This window comes from Jaculus jaculus, chromosome 1 (genome assembly GCF_020740685.1).
Source record: "Jaculus jaculus isolate mJacJac1 chromosome 1, mJacJac1.mat.Y.cur, whole genome shotgun sequence".
Classification (NCBI taxonomy): domain Eukaryota; kingdom Metazoa; phylum Chordata; class Mammalia; order Rodentia; family Dipodidae; genus Jaculus; species Jaculus jaculus.
This window is the reverse complement of record NC_059102.1, coordinates 7,554,548-7,568,585: the sequence shown is the minus strand read 5'-3', so window position 1 is coordinate 7,568,585 and position 14,038 is coordinate 7,554,548. Positions and strand designations below refer to the sequence as shown.

At 50.8% G+C, this 14,038-nt stretch overlaps 1 protein-coding gene across 4 annotated transcripts in view; it reads right to left on the bottom strand.

The window, feature by feature from the left end:
* Positions 1 to 14,038, bottom strand: part of Adam12 (ADAM metallopeptidase domain 12) — a 304,232-nt gene that overhangs the window by 202,593 nt on the left and 87,601 nt on the right. Inside the window, exon 1 of one of the 4 annotated variants that reach the window (XM_045142325.1) lies at positions 5,819 to 5,837. The exons of the other annotated variants lie outside the window; for them this stretch is intronic. The gene's annotated coding sequence lies outside the window, so the exon portion shown is untranslated. Of the gene's footprint in view, positions 1 to 5,818; positions 5,838 to 14,038 lie in introns of those variants that run through there. 4 annotated transcript variants of the gene reach the window in all.

The following is a 14,038-nucleotide window of genomic DNA, read 5'->3' as shown; positions in this document are numbered from 1 at the left end:
TGTCTCACTAGCCCAGGCTGACCTGGAATTCACTCTGTCATCTCAAGGTGGCCTCAAACACGTGGCGATCCTCCTACCTCTGCCTCTGAGTGCTGGGAGTAAAGGTGTGCACCACCATACCCGGCTTATAGATGATTTTCATGAGGTATTTGAATCTACATATGATTTACATCTCTAGTGTAAAAGGACATTCTGGGCCTCTTAACATAAGGGACTTGAGCATCTGTCTGTGCTGGACTCCTTGGGGGCTCCTGGAGCCACTGTCACATGGATACTGACGGACAGCTGGACTACAGCGCTTTGTGTCCCTTGTGGAAAGAGATGTTAGGAAATGCTGATAGCTCGTTGGAGGTCTCTCAGCCCAAACCTTACTCCTAGTGAGGTAGGAAACAGAGGTCAGGGACTACTGCAAAGAGCTTGTCTGAGCCCTCTCGCCTGGTGAGGTCACTGTGTCACGGTTGCTGTGATGAGAGAGGGCTGCTGAACCCAACACAGGATGCTTGATCCAATTCTGTGGTGGTTTCAGTAGAAAATACCCCACAGGCACACATGTTTGAACACTTAATCCTTAGCTGGTGAGGCTGTTTGGCAAAGCCGTGGAACCTCTGGAGGTGCAGCCTGGCTAAAAGAACCTCGCTGAGGCCGGGCCCTGCAGCGTCACAGCCTGGCTCTGCCTGCCGTTCCCTCGGGTTCCTCCATGCTGACATGTGCCTGGCCTCCTCCTGCCTCTGCTTCTCTGCCATGACAGACTCTCCCTTGTGGAACCGTAAGTCTAAATCAACCCTTTTCTTCCATAAGTTGCTTCTGGTATTTTGCCCTGGCAGGGAGAAAGTAAACTGATACAAGTTTGAATTTCAGATAAATAATACATAATCATCTCCTGCATAAGTAGCTTTCAGATACTATTTGGGACATACTGTTTAAAATTTTATATACATACACACACACATATACATATATTTGACAACTTCTATACTTACAGAAAACAAACATGGTATTGCCCTCCCCTGCTTTCCCCTTCATAACTCTGCTCTCCATCATATCCCCTCCCTCTCTTCACTAGTTTCTCTTTTAATTTCATGTCATCATCTTTTTCTCCTATTATGAGGGTCTTATGTAGGTATTGCTAGGCACTGCAAGGTCTTGGCTATCGAGGCCAATTTCTGTCCAGATAGTTGCATTGTAAGGAGAGGTACCCTTCCTTATTTTTATCTGAAATTCAAGTATACATATTCATCCCTTGTTATCCCTTCTATCTTCTTCTTCTCTCTTTTTTTCTTTCTTTTTTTGAGGTAGGGTCTCACGCTCTAGTCCAGGCTGACCTGGAATTCACTCTGTAGTCTCAGGGTGGCCTCAAACTCACAGCAAACCTCCTACTTCTGCCTCCTGAGTGCTGGGATTAAAGGTGTGTGCCACCACACCTGGTCCTTACATCTTCTATGTGTGGCCACAGTTACCTTCTCATTGCTGGGACAAAATATCCGACCAGAAGCAGCTTATGGGAGGAAAGGATTGACTTCAAGTGGTTATCAGCTCAGATAAGATATTAGCAGAGAGAGAGAGAGTGAGAGAGACTGGGGGGGCGTCTCAGGACACCATAGGGGACTAGTCAACCTCAAGGTTGACCCCAGCGACACACCTCCTTCAGCAAGGCTCCACCTTGCAAAGACTCTGCCAGCTGCGGACTGGGTAGGAAGCGTAATCACAGCACTTGAGCCTGTGGGGCATTTCACTTCGAAACCCAGCACCCGTATCAGTCCCTTCCTTGTGTGATGCTGACACTCCATCCCAAAGTCACCGACACTGCCGACTAAGTGGCTCTGGAAGGCCCCCAGTGAGTGCAGGAAGGGCGGGAACAGCTGCCCCGTGTCAGGGAAGCGCTCCACCCAGACTTCAGGGTGGCAGCCTCCCTGCCTCCACCGCTCCTTCTCCTCAGGCACCTGCTGGCTCTTGGGTGAGGTTTCACCCTCTGATTACACAGTCTGTCCCTTAGAGCACAGAATCACACTTCTGCAGCAGGCCTTGCAAAAAAACACGTTTCAAGCCCACCTTTAAGGAGTGAGATGAAACTTTCCCATGTTGTTGCAACACCTGGATGCTCACCTAACCCCTCGGAAAGCAACTTGCAGAAACACACCCAGCACCATAAATACACTCAAGCCCTGCCTCGCTTCCCTGAAGAAGCATGGAGTGGTCCTGCGGGCCCGAGTCTCAGAGTGCCCCCTCAGTGTCATTACCTAGAAGCCCAGCCAGAGGGAGGGGCTGCGACAGATGGTGCCCCTCAGCAGACTCCGTCTCAGGCACGAAAGGCTGAAGGTCACAGAATCATGTGGCAACACATAAAATCCATGCAATGTGTTTAAAAAGACAGATGCAAAGGCATGTTGCCATTGCGATGTAACACGCACATGTAGAAAATATCTGAGGGAGATGGATGAAATAACAATTATGCTCAAGGTTATTGGATTATGGGTGATTTTAATATACACCAGTTTCTACTCATTTTATAATGCTGCAGCATGTGGACAAGGTTAACATACTTAAAATAAACTCCTCACCATCTGTCTTTCCTCTTTCATTGAAGGAAAAGGAATTTGGCCAGCAAGTCACTGTTCATTGTTCACATCTAACACAGAAGTAACAGGGAAATGAGAGGCAGGGCTGAATTCAAAGGATCCAGAGTTGTGATTTTCCCAGTTGATGAGATGGCCCGTTCTTCATCCTTCCCGCAGAGCAACAGGGCAGAGCAGACGCTGTGAAGCTCCATCCCTGTGAAAGGGCTGCCTTATATCTAAAGCTTCGCCAGGGGGAATGTCAGCCCGTGGCGATATCTTCCCACTGCGTGAGCTCAGTGTTCAACTCTAAGTCACTGACCTGTCATCGACCCTTAGAGCCTGCCTGCCAGATGTCCCAAAGCCATCTGGGCCAAGGTCACCCACTGCCCATCAGAAATTTGCACCCAAGGACTAGAAAGAAGGCTTAGTGGTTAAGGTGCTTGCCTGTGAAGCCTAAGGACCCAGCTTCAATTCCCCAGGACCCATGTAAGCTAGATGCACAGGGTGGCGCATGCATCTGGAGTTCGTTTGCAGTGGCTGTAGGCTCTGGCGTGCCCATTCTATCTGCTTTTCTCTCTCTGTCTTTCTCTAATAAATAAACTTTAAAATGTTTAAAAAGAAATTTTCACCCAAGATGTCTATCCCCTGAGTTCCTTTTGAGTGTGGATGTTTCCCGTGTGTCACATAAAACACGGCTGCCAGGGCGGAAGGGACAGATGTGGTGCGTTGCAAGGCTCCTGGGCTCGTGGTCTTCCCAGCTTACCAAGGGCATGTTCTGGGCCTTGGCCGAAAGTTCATGTTTGCAGAGGAGGCCAAAGCTGCATCTCTGCACCATAGCTCTCCCTCAGAAGAAAACATCCTGTTTGGGGAAAATTGGCCTTTGGACTCTTACAAGAAATAAATTGGCAGGTTTGTAAGGCACAACCCCATTCCTCGCTCTGTTTCACTGGCCAAATCTCTTAACTTCTGTGGGAACTGGGGAGAAGGTCAGTGCCTCCCTCACAATGTCTGCTGTAAGAAGAGAGAGTTTAGCCTCTGGCCGCAGTGAGTGGTGGGCACAGGACTGTGTCTCCTGCCAAGCTGCGTGTTGGGCTTCCCTGCAGCTGTGGAGCCTGGCACACCATGGCCAACACTCACCAAGGGTCCTTTGATGGGTCGGATGCCATGTTAGCCCAGAGTCACCCAAAGATTCCACTGCGGCTGGGGCCCGCACTAGGGACACTGGTGGTCAGGAATGGTCTGTACCGAGGGCGGCGCACCTCTAATGTGGCACTCTCTTGGTGTTGGGCAGTGGCTAAGAAGCCCAGGCATTTGTTTTGCATGCACTTTTCACCTCTCCTCAGAGACCTCGGCCTTTATTCATTACGCACTTGAATCCCTTGGGAGATTAGACTTACTCTGGGTGATTCTCCCCCATTTCCCACGGAGCAGAGGGAAAGTGCCTCTGTCAGCTGGTTCATCAGCCTTACTAATTGTCCCTTCATTCCTTGGAGGTTTAGAAAGCATAGTTTCCTGATCAATCTCCTCCAGACTGCTTTATTAAATGGAAAGCACTGTCATTTTCCCCGTCCATTTATGGTTTATAAGTACTCACAAATGCTGCCATGGACAGGATATTAAATGGGAGGCAGGACTGTTCACAACAAGCACAATTCTCAGTGATGCAGTGTGGTTCCGTGTCGCGGTCCCCACTTCCTCCCGACAGCAGACAGAGCTCTGACAAAGGCTCAAGTTCGAGTCCACAGAAGTGTTTTTCTTCCTTCACTTCCGCCTGCCACAGTCTTGTGCTCACCCACGGCAGCTGAGAGAAGGGCTCCGAACAGGAACTGACTGGGAAGGGTGCTGTTTCCTTCCGGAAGCGATCCCGTGCCAGCCCTGGCTAGGCATGTCACACACATAGCCTTCCACTCAAGACGACCTTGAGCAAACGAGCTGACGGCCTCCGAGATGTCATAAAAGTTTCGAAAGGTCACGGTTCAGAATTGAGGACGAGCACTGGGAGGGAGTGGCACTGGCTTCCTTCGGCCACTCCACCCAGCACATCTGTGTGGCACCAGAAAAGCCACAGCCATGGATGGTCCCCCACGCTGTGGGGCTCAGGAGGCTGGGGTGGGCCAGGTGCGGATGCTTTCAGGGCCTCCAGCACCAAGACTGCACTTGTTGAGGGAGAGGAGCGCCCTTGTGGGCTGGACGTGGCTGTCGCTGGCTGTGACTGTGAGCTCCGGGGGACCGGCATGTGCTCTGTGTGAGGCCTGTCAACATCTCAGCCCTGGCATCTGCAGCTGAGCCCTCAGGGCATCCTGCAGGGACAGGGTTCCATGGATTTATTTACTTACCTATATTGTATATGTGCATTCACCTGGTCCTCGGAAATCGAATCTGGGTCCTTTAGCTTTGCAGGAAGTGCCTTAACCGTTCAGCCATCCCTCCAGCCCCACACCTGTTTTTATTATACACACACACACACACACACACACACACACACACACACACACATATATATGTATATACATATATAATATATATGGATCTGGGGGGTCAAATTCAGGCCCTCATGTTTGTAAGGCAAGCACTGTACCTTCTGAGCTACCTCTCCAAGCTCACCCCCCCACCCCAAGCTTTATTTCATAGATGAGGAAGCGGATCTCAGAGGCGCCTGTCCAAGGCCAATCAGCCTCCAGAGCAAGGCTCGGATGCAAACCCAGCAATGTGCCCTCACAGGCAGCCTTGTGGCTCCCATTCACATCCAGGCTGTTGGGCTCCAACATTTCGACCCCCTGGAGGGTGGGAAAGGGTAGCATCTAGGCGGTTCTCTGGAAGTACTGTTGGGGTCCATGCAACACACTGAGCTTGGATGTGAAGCAGAGGCCTGAGCCGGGCTCCTCCTCATCCCCTTCTTCATGGTGACCCACAGGTCATGGCCACCCCCATTGAGTAGCCTGGCAGGACAGACAGCCCTGTTAGCTCAGGTTGAAAAATCCTTGAAGGGAAAAAGTTGCACCTGGACACATCCCCAACATCTGGTCCCTCCTTCCACACAGGCCCTGTCCTGCTTTCTGAAGTTGGAAATAGTATCTGCACAGATCCATGTTGCCTGGATTTCTTCTGGAGAAGTGGGTCTGCAGACAGGAGTAGGACGGACAGAAGTGTGGACAGCTCTTTCCTCATTCTCAGGAAGGCTCAGAGACATGGCACCCGCCCCTCACCCCGACAAGACCAGAAGTCCCACAGGCATCTTCCCACAATTCATCACAGCATCTTACCTCCAGAGCTGCCCTGCGTCCTGCCTTCCCTGCCTTTCCCTGGCTGTGGGCAGCCGCAGTGACACGTCATATCATCCCACCTCACACCGCTGCCAGCCAGAAGAGGGCTGGAAGAAATGCGCTTTCAGAAGCTTCCTGCCAGCTCTTGCCCAACTGTGCCAGACGGGCACTACAGTAGGGAGTTTGGGGGCAGTGAGTGGGGGATTTGGGCATCTGGAAGCACCAATGCCATGCTGCAGCTTCCTCCTCCATATTCATGAGCCACGTGCCTGTGGGAAGCTGCTCTTTATAAAGGGGGTGCCCCCAGGAGAGTGTGAAGTACCAGAGCTCCCTGTCCACGGCTGCGAGGAGAGGCGTCCTGGAATGCTTCCCGGGGGTGGGGGGGCACATGGTCCTGACCACTCCTGTCCACTTCCACCTGCCCAGCCCCCTGAGACAGAGGGACAAGATCTGGTTTCACTTGCTAAAGCTGCCTGTGTGTGTTGCATGTCACATCCTGTGCGTCACAAAGCAACTGGGGAAGTATTCATTATGAATGTCACCCACTCAGGGACAAATGCCACCCACTCAGGGACAGTCTGGCAGCCTTAGCTTCAAAGCTGAATGATCTCTGCAGCTTTCTAGCTCTATGCCTTCACTTTGCAGATGAGGAAGCGAACCCAGAGAGGCAAAGACACCCGCACAAGCTCGCATGGCATGTTGGAGCGAGGTCGCCTCTGAGAGCTGGTGTTATCGTGCCGAATCTCTTAGAAACTTGTTTTTATGCCTCAGCTGGGAGCCAGACCTCGCTGCCTAGCTGGAGGCAGCATGCTTGTGTCTGTAACACATGGGACTGAAAAGCATGCATTCACTTAGGCTGTGTGGTGAAGACAGGGCAGCATGCACAGAGTCACCTGGTCCTGTCTGCTGGTGTGTGAGATGCCACCTGGTGCTGCAGCACGCGCCGTGTCAGCCTTTATCACCGAATGAGCATGTGCAAAGGGACTCTCGGGTGAAGCACGGCTCTCAGAAGTGTGGTTGGCTGAGAACCCCACTCCCCTCTGCCCTTCCTGGCACTGCAAGAGGGAAGTCTGGTGTCACACAGCCACCATTACAACACTGCTGCAGCAGGATGCCCGGGGCCCAGTCCAAGAGCGCCACCACCCAGCGGGAAGAAAGGTGGAGCCTTTCGTAACTTCAGCAGTTATGGATCAAAGTTTAACAGGAAACACGCAATGGGGCTTCTGGGGCTCAGCTCAGGCTCCCCAGGAGGATGGCAGGGACAGACATCTTGTTGGCAACAGCTGTGGAGCCGAGACGCCGGGACAGATGACAGCGGCAGGCACGAGTCATGATGTGTGCACGTGCCACAGATGGCTTAAAGACCGTGGCGTCGCGTCATCCCAGGTCAGCCCCGGTTGTCTGTCTGCGTTCCCAGCTCCAGGATGGTGGCAGAACCATGAGGAAAGGAGGATGTGACTTCAGGGGGGCAGGAGGACAAGGTACGTGTGGAGGGGACTGAAGACTCCGGGCTTGCCTGACAGGGAGAGTCTGCGTGTGCAGACGGGCATCTTGCCCACAGACCACTCTCCCAAGGACCTCTGACCTACCGGGCACCTGAGCCACTGCAGACCCTCAGGGCACCATTCTAGGACTACGATGGCGTGGGACGAAGAGCTTGGGCTGTAGAATGTGGTGACTGAGTTTTGGGACCTTCCCTAAGTAGCCAAGTGACCTTGGACAAGGCTTAGTTTCTGTTTCTTTCAGTTGTGAATTTCTTTAAATTGTAAATTGCCCGAATTTGTTGTGAAGGTTAAATGAGGAAAGTGCTTAGTATGCTTGGCATGCTGGGTAATGAGGAGGGAGGGACTGCTATGGTCTGGGCACACTGCCAGGTGCCAGGACACACAGACAATGAAGACAGAGTTAGCCGGTGCCCTTGAGCCTGTCTCCTGGAGAGGGGAGGCAAGTGGTGATCCACCAGCGCTGTGAAGTGTCCACGTTCAGTGGCTGACTGAGTGGGTTCCCACCCTGTTCCCTGCTGTCCTCACGACTTAACTCTCCGAAAATCATCCCTTCTGTGAAGGTCAGTTTTTTTTTTTGGTCACCACACACAAAAAAATCACCGTCAAGCCACTACCATCATCGCCACTAGAGCAATTACGGTCACCGCCACCAGCATCATTAGCATTACCGAACCCGTGACCACCACCATCATCACCACCACTGTCTGCATCATCCTCATCTCCATCACCACCGCCCAAGTGCCTGCAGTGTCCTCATCACCTCCGCCACCACCGTTGTCTTTGTCATCGTCTTCAGGCTCTTTCTGAAGCACTTGCTACCTACCAGGCCTCGGTTCATTCTCCTCACAGACAGCTCCATGGGCATCCTGCTGACATGCGCCTGTCCACAGGGTCCTTGCTGTTTAGACGATAGACCAGCAGCATGTGTCCTACCTGGGGGCTTCTTAGACACTGGTTCTGTCCAGTCCCACCTGGACCTATTGATTTAGAATCTCATGCCAATCCCACCCCCAGTGAGTCAGAGAGCAGGCCGAGCTTGAGACCTACCAGGCTGAATAAGACAGGGCTCAGGGCCCTCCAGCTCTCACACGCATGTGCAATGAGCTCCAGCACCTTCCCAGCTAGCCCCTTTTTGCTTCCCCCCGGATCCACCACACAAACCCACAAGGCCAGGAAAATCGAAGGCCAGAAACCCCAGTTCACAGTCCTCTGAGGGGCTGAAGGAGCTGGAAGCAGAGAGGGGATACGAAGGAAACAGGCCCTGGCAGGCCGCATCTTTCCCCTCACACTGCTCTGAGGCTACAAGGCCCTACAGAAGGAGGGTCTTTTTGAATGACATCCTGAGTGTGGCGTGGTGGAGGGCCACCGAGCACGCTGAGGACCATCCCGTCACCCCACTCTGACCTCAGATGCAGACAGAAGGCTGTACGACACCCAAACGCTTTGGAACCCCTGTGCAACCCAGGTACCCATGTGAAAACTGAATCCTGTCGACAGAAGCAAGTCACTGTTTTCTGAGCATCCACAACGTCCAAGCTCGTCTGCAGTGTGCTTGCAAATAGCTGCTGTCCACCAAGGTAGAAGAGAGCAACGGAAGGGATTTTGACTCATTAAAGCCCACCCCAAGATGGTTTTCTCCTATTCAGCTACTAGATACATTACTTTAAGAGATCAGTCCACACAAAACCAGGAACCGGCAATGAAGGAGGCAGAAGCCAGCCAGAGTTGCAGAAAGGAACTTCAAATATTCTGCAGATAGAAGGATTTAATTTCTATAAAACCCTAGGAAGGTTTAGTCATGTTTTTAAGCATATGTTTTTGAAATACTTAAATGGAAAACATCCTCCCTCTAAGTTTTTTGCATTCTAGAGTGAAACCAGATAATTAGGAATCATGTTTTCAGTAGAGGATTTCACACTCTACAAAAGCAGTTCCTACATTTCCTGCTAAAAGAGGCATATGCACTGGGCCTTCCTCTCAATGCTTTAGACCCTGGTTCTTATGAGGAAAGGGGAAGGACTTTATATTCCTTCTGATTGGAAGCCAGGATCTGCAGTCAAGCTTGGTCCAAACTCTAGCCTGGACTCCTGGACTTTCTACTTTGTCCCCGCTTCCTCTGTTTGCTAATGAACATGGCAGCTGGCTCTGTGGTATGTGGTCAACCCCGTGCACATCCAGGTATTACTAGCAGAGCGGGTGATCACACAGCCCAGCCCATGGGCATAGAAGACACCAGGGCCTTTTGGGGGTTGCATGTTAGCTAAGAAGATATCCAAGATGACTGCATTAATGGAAAGCCTGAAGTTTTCTCACTCAAGTGGTCACACAGGTGGATACCTTTGCAGCACCTGTCCTTCTGGAGGCCGGCAGGGCTTCAGGATGAAGAGAGAAAGAGGTGTGCAGCCAGGTAAACATTATGACCTGACTGATGACCTCGGGATGCGCTTCTAAAGAAATATCTGTAGAAACCAAACCCTAGCCTTGTGCCCAGGTTGTCAGTCAGTCGTGTTCCTTCGTCTCTGCAGATGGGTGTGCCCGTGCGCACACATGCAGAGGTCAGGGAAGGATGCCCTCCTCTGCCACCTTACTTCCCTGACACTGAGTCATGTTCTAAGCCTGAAGCTTCCCATGTTCTTGGTTAGACTGACCAGCGACCTTTTCGTGTACACTGCCCTCAATACTGAGGACACAGAGGTGCCCAGGTTCCCCACATGGTTACTGGGGATCAAATCCAGGCCCTCATGCTTGAGCATCCCCCGAGTCTAGGTCGTGTACATTTCTGAGGGTCTGGCAGGTCAAAGGTGATATTGCATTTGAAATACCATGCTAGCTTTACAATTTCTTTAGGGTTATAAAAGCAATGTATTAAATGGAGACAATTTTTAAGCTCTCCATAATATACCTTTTAATCAGCTTTTAGTTGGCACTTTATTTGCTACCCTTCTTCTATGTACATTCTCTCCTTCCTCCCTTCTCCACCCTTGATCTTTTCCTCTCCTCCTCTCTCTGTCCTTACCTTCCTCTCAAACTCTCTCCTTCTCCCAGCTGCAAATGCCACCCTCTGCCCTTTCCTTTGGGAATCCCATGCTGTCTCATGCTGTCACTCCTAAGGCAGGAGAAGATCCCTCTGGAAGGAGGTGGGGAAGGGCTGGTGAAGCTGGAGCCCAGCCCTCTTCTCCGCTCGATAGATTTGGCTCTTGTTGGATGGAAACTGAGGCAAGGCATCTTGTGACTCAGAAGGGACAGACAGGGAGGAGGGAGGAAGAACAGGAGGCAGGGTGAGAGGGCCAGAGAGAAGGCACGCGTGGGTCACTTCCCCCGGGGCCACTGTGTCCAAGCCAGTATATCCCCAGAGTCAGGTTCCAGCTGGTCTGTGGCCTGTGCCAGAAAAGGCCTCACTGGAGAGTGACTGTGTTCTTGAGGGCAGGCAGCATGGCTTAATGGCAGGGTGAGCCAGGGGCCTGGGTAAGTGTGAGCAGTTACGTCCAGGGAGCAACAGAACAAAAACACAAATACAGTCATTCGAAGGGGAGGCAGCCCCACCTGGAGGAGGAGAAAGGGCTGGGAGAGCCCGAGAGCATCCTCTGAGGGCTTGAGGCCAGTGCTGAGGGCCATGCACGCGCCTAAGCTCCAACTCCGCTGTCATGGGCCAGCTCCAGGCTTATTGCAGCCTCCCCCGTCACCTCCCGTGAGATGGAAACCACCTGTCTGCAGGGCCTTAGAACGTGGTCGAGCTCGGCTCATGCTCCTCCCAGCCTGCAGCTTCCCGCAGGTGGTGCACACCACAGGCGTGTGGGAAAAGCAATGACAGCACCGTTACAATGTGGCATCAGGAACAAAAGGGTCATGTGACGAAGGGTTTTGTGACGGAGGGTCACATGACAGAGGGTGACATGATGGCCCGTCACACAAGGAACAGACCGAATGCAGAGAGCACACAAGGGACACACGGAGCAGGTGTTGGCTGAATGTATGATAAGACATGGCCGGACCAAGACACCGTGGGAGAAGGTACTGTGTGCCAGGGCAGGGCAGGGAATGAGGGCTGTTCAGGGTTTGGCAGATAGAGGGATTGGAGTGAGGGGTCAGGGGCTCAGGCAGGCCTAAGCACCACGTGGGACTCAAGCTTCAATCTGGGAAGAGCTGGGATCCTCAAGGGACTCTCATTTTAGTGCTGAGCCCCGAGAGATGCCTGCAGGCTACTGCTCCCAGAGAGAGGTGATGGCTGGGCCTGGGGCTAGCTATGGAGATGAAAGGAAAGGAAAGGGAAGGGAAGGAAGGGAAGGAGAGAAGAGGAAAGGATCAATAGGCCTGGTGCCTGGAGGTCTGGTATGAGGCAGAGCCAAAACTCTCCAGCAAACATCCAGCTTGGTCTTCTGGAAAAATAAAGACAACAGGGCCTGAGACAGGTGTCTGAGGACTGGGAACTATTGTGAGCTCTACATAACGGGTTCCTGGAAATGACTGGGCTAACATGGAGCTCCAGAGAAATCAGAGGTAGAAATGCAGATCTGTAGTCTGGGTGTGAGAATGTGGGGAGAGGGGTAGGTCAGAAGCTCTCAGAAAGAGCCTGAGGCCAACAGAGGCCCAGGGCCCGTCCTGCCCAGGACCAGTGGAAAGAGACGCTCCCTACAAAGACTCTAAATAGGGCTCCCCGACCAGAGCCGCCCACTGTGTGTGGTCACCCTGCCGTCTCAGCGCTGTCGCCCCACGTCTTGGTCTTTCTAAATCGCACCAGAGATGAAACAGCTCTTTGCTGGGCCATGCTCATCCCCACCGCCTCTGCCTTTATTAGCACACGTAGCAGCACTCTAATAACACACTCATGACAGTACTTCATTAGGGAGATAGCTCAGTTTGTAGAGACTTGCCTCTCAAGCAAAAGGACCTAAGTTTGATCCCCAGTACCAACATAAAAATGCCAGGCATGGTTGGCATTCACCTGTCATCCCAGTGCTGGGGAAATGGAGATAAAAGGAAGCTTGGGACTTACTGGCCATACATTCTAACCTAATTAGTGAGTTCCAGACCAGTGAAAGACTGTCTTAAAAAAAGATGGGTGGTGTTTCTAAGAATGATACCTGAGGTTGCCCTCTGGCCAAATACACATACACACACCATCATGCCAACACACACACATATACCAACACACACACCCCAACCCACACACCAACATACTAACACACAACAACATACCAACACACATACACTAACACACACATACCCCAACCCACACACCAACATACTAACACACAACAACATACCAACACACATACACCAACATACACACACCCCAACCCACACACCAACATACTAATACACACACCAACATACCAACACACATATACCAACACACACATACCCCAACCCACACACCAACATACTAACATACACACCAACATACCAACACACATACACCAACACACACACATCAACCCCACACCAACATACTAACACACATACCAACACACACATGCACACACACATGAAAATAGTAATAAATCCACTATACTTTCTTTTATGAATTATAAGAGAGACATACCTATCATTATATTTCCTACTTTGGCTATTAGAAGTCTATGGAAGTTGGTTTGCCAGCCTGGCAGTTTTAAAGTTTTAAATTATTTTGAAAATTTTCAATTATACATGAAGGTAGAGATCCTGTGCCCTTTTGGCCCCTCATCCTCCAACACCCATGATAAGCCCCTACCAAGCCAGCTCATTCCCTCTGCAGGAGCCCTCCTCTTCTTCCTCTCACTTGGTTACTTTGAAGCAAATCACACGTCTTAGCTAGATTTATTACAGGCATGTTTTGCTTTTAAAATATTCATTTTTTAAAATTTTATTTTATTTTTTATCTTTTCACAATTTTTATTAACCTTTTCCATGATCATAAAAAATAACCCATGGTACTACCCTTCCCCCCACACTTTCCCCTTTGAAATTCCATTCTCCATCATATTACCTCCCCATCTCAATCATTCTACTTACATATATAAAATACCAACCTATTAAGTACCCTCCTCCCTTCCTTTCTCTTCCCTTTATATCTCCTTTTTAACTTACTGGCCTCTGCTACTAAGTATTTTCCTTCTCACCCAGAAGCCCAATCATCTGTAGCTAGGATCCACATATGAGGGAGAACATGTGGCGCTTGGCTTTCTGGGCCTGGGTTTTAAAAATATTCTTCATCAATGATTCCTCAGGGTATTTTGGTCCACTTTTCCTTTCTACTTGGTTTTCTCCTCTATCCTGGGCTGTGATCATTACTTGGTCGTAGCACCTCAAACAGTATTTGGCTCCAGGCAGAGGCTAGATAATAACAGTGCTCACAAACAGAAACTTTCCCTCTGACAGTGACAACCAGCCCTCCGCATGTAGCAGCCCAGTTACATCTTCATCATTGAGGGGAACTGTAATGAAAATCCCTTGGCCCAGACCTACAGCCATGGAAGGTAACAGCCTTGGCACAGGAAATTGCACAGTCTTATGGTTAAATATCTACGACATTACTTCTTCCAGAAAATAGCTCATAAAATGAATCCATAGTCATCTGAGTGCTTAAGAGCACAGGAAACAGAACTGTTTTTCTCCCTCAAAATCTTAGTTGCTCTGAGGTCAGACCTGAGACATTACTGGCACTTATCCTGCCCTATACATTATTCCTTTCTCCCTCCTTACCATTTTTTACATAAGGAGGGTTTTCTCTTAGGCT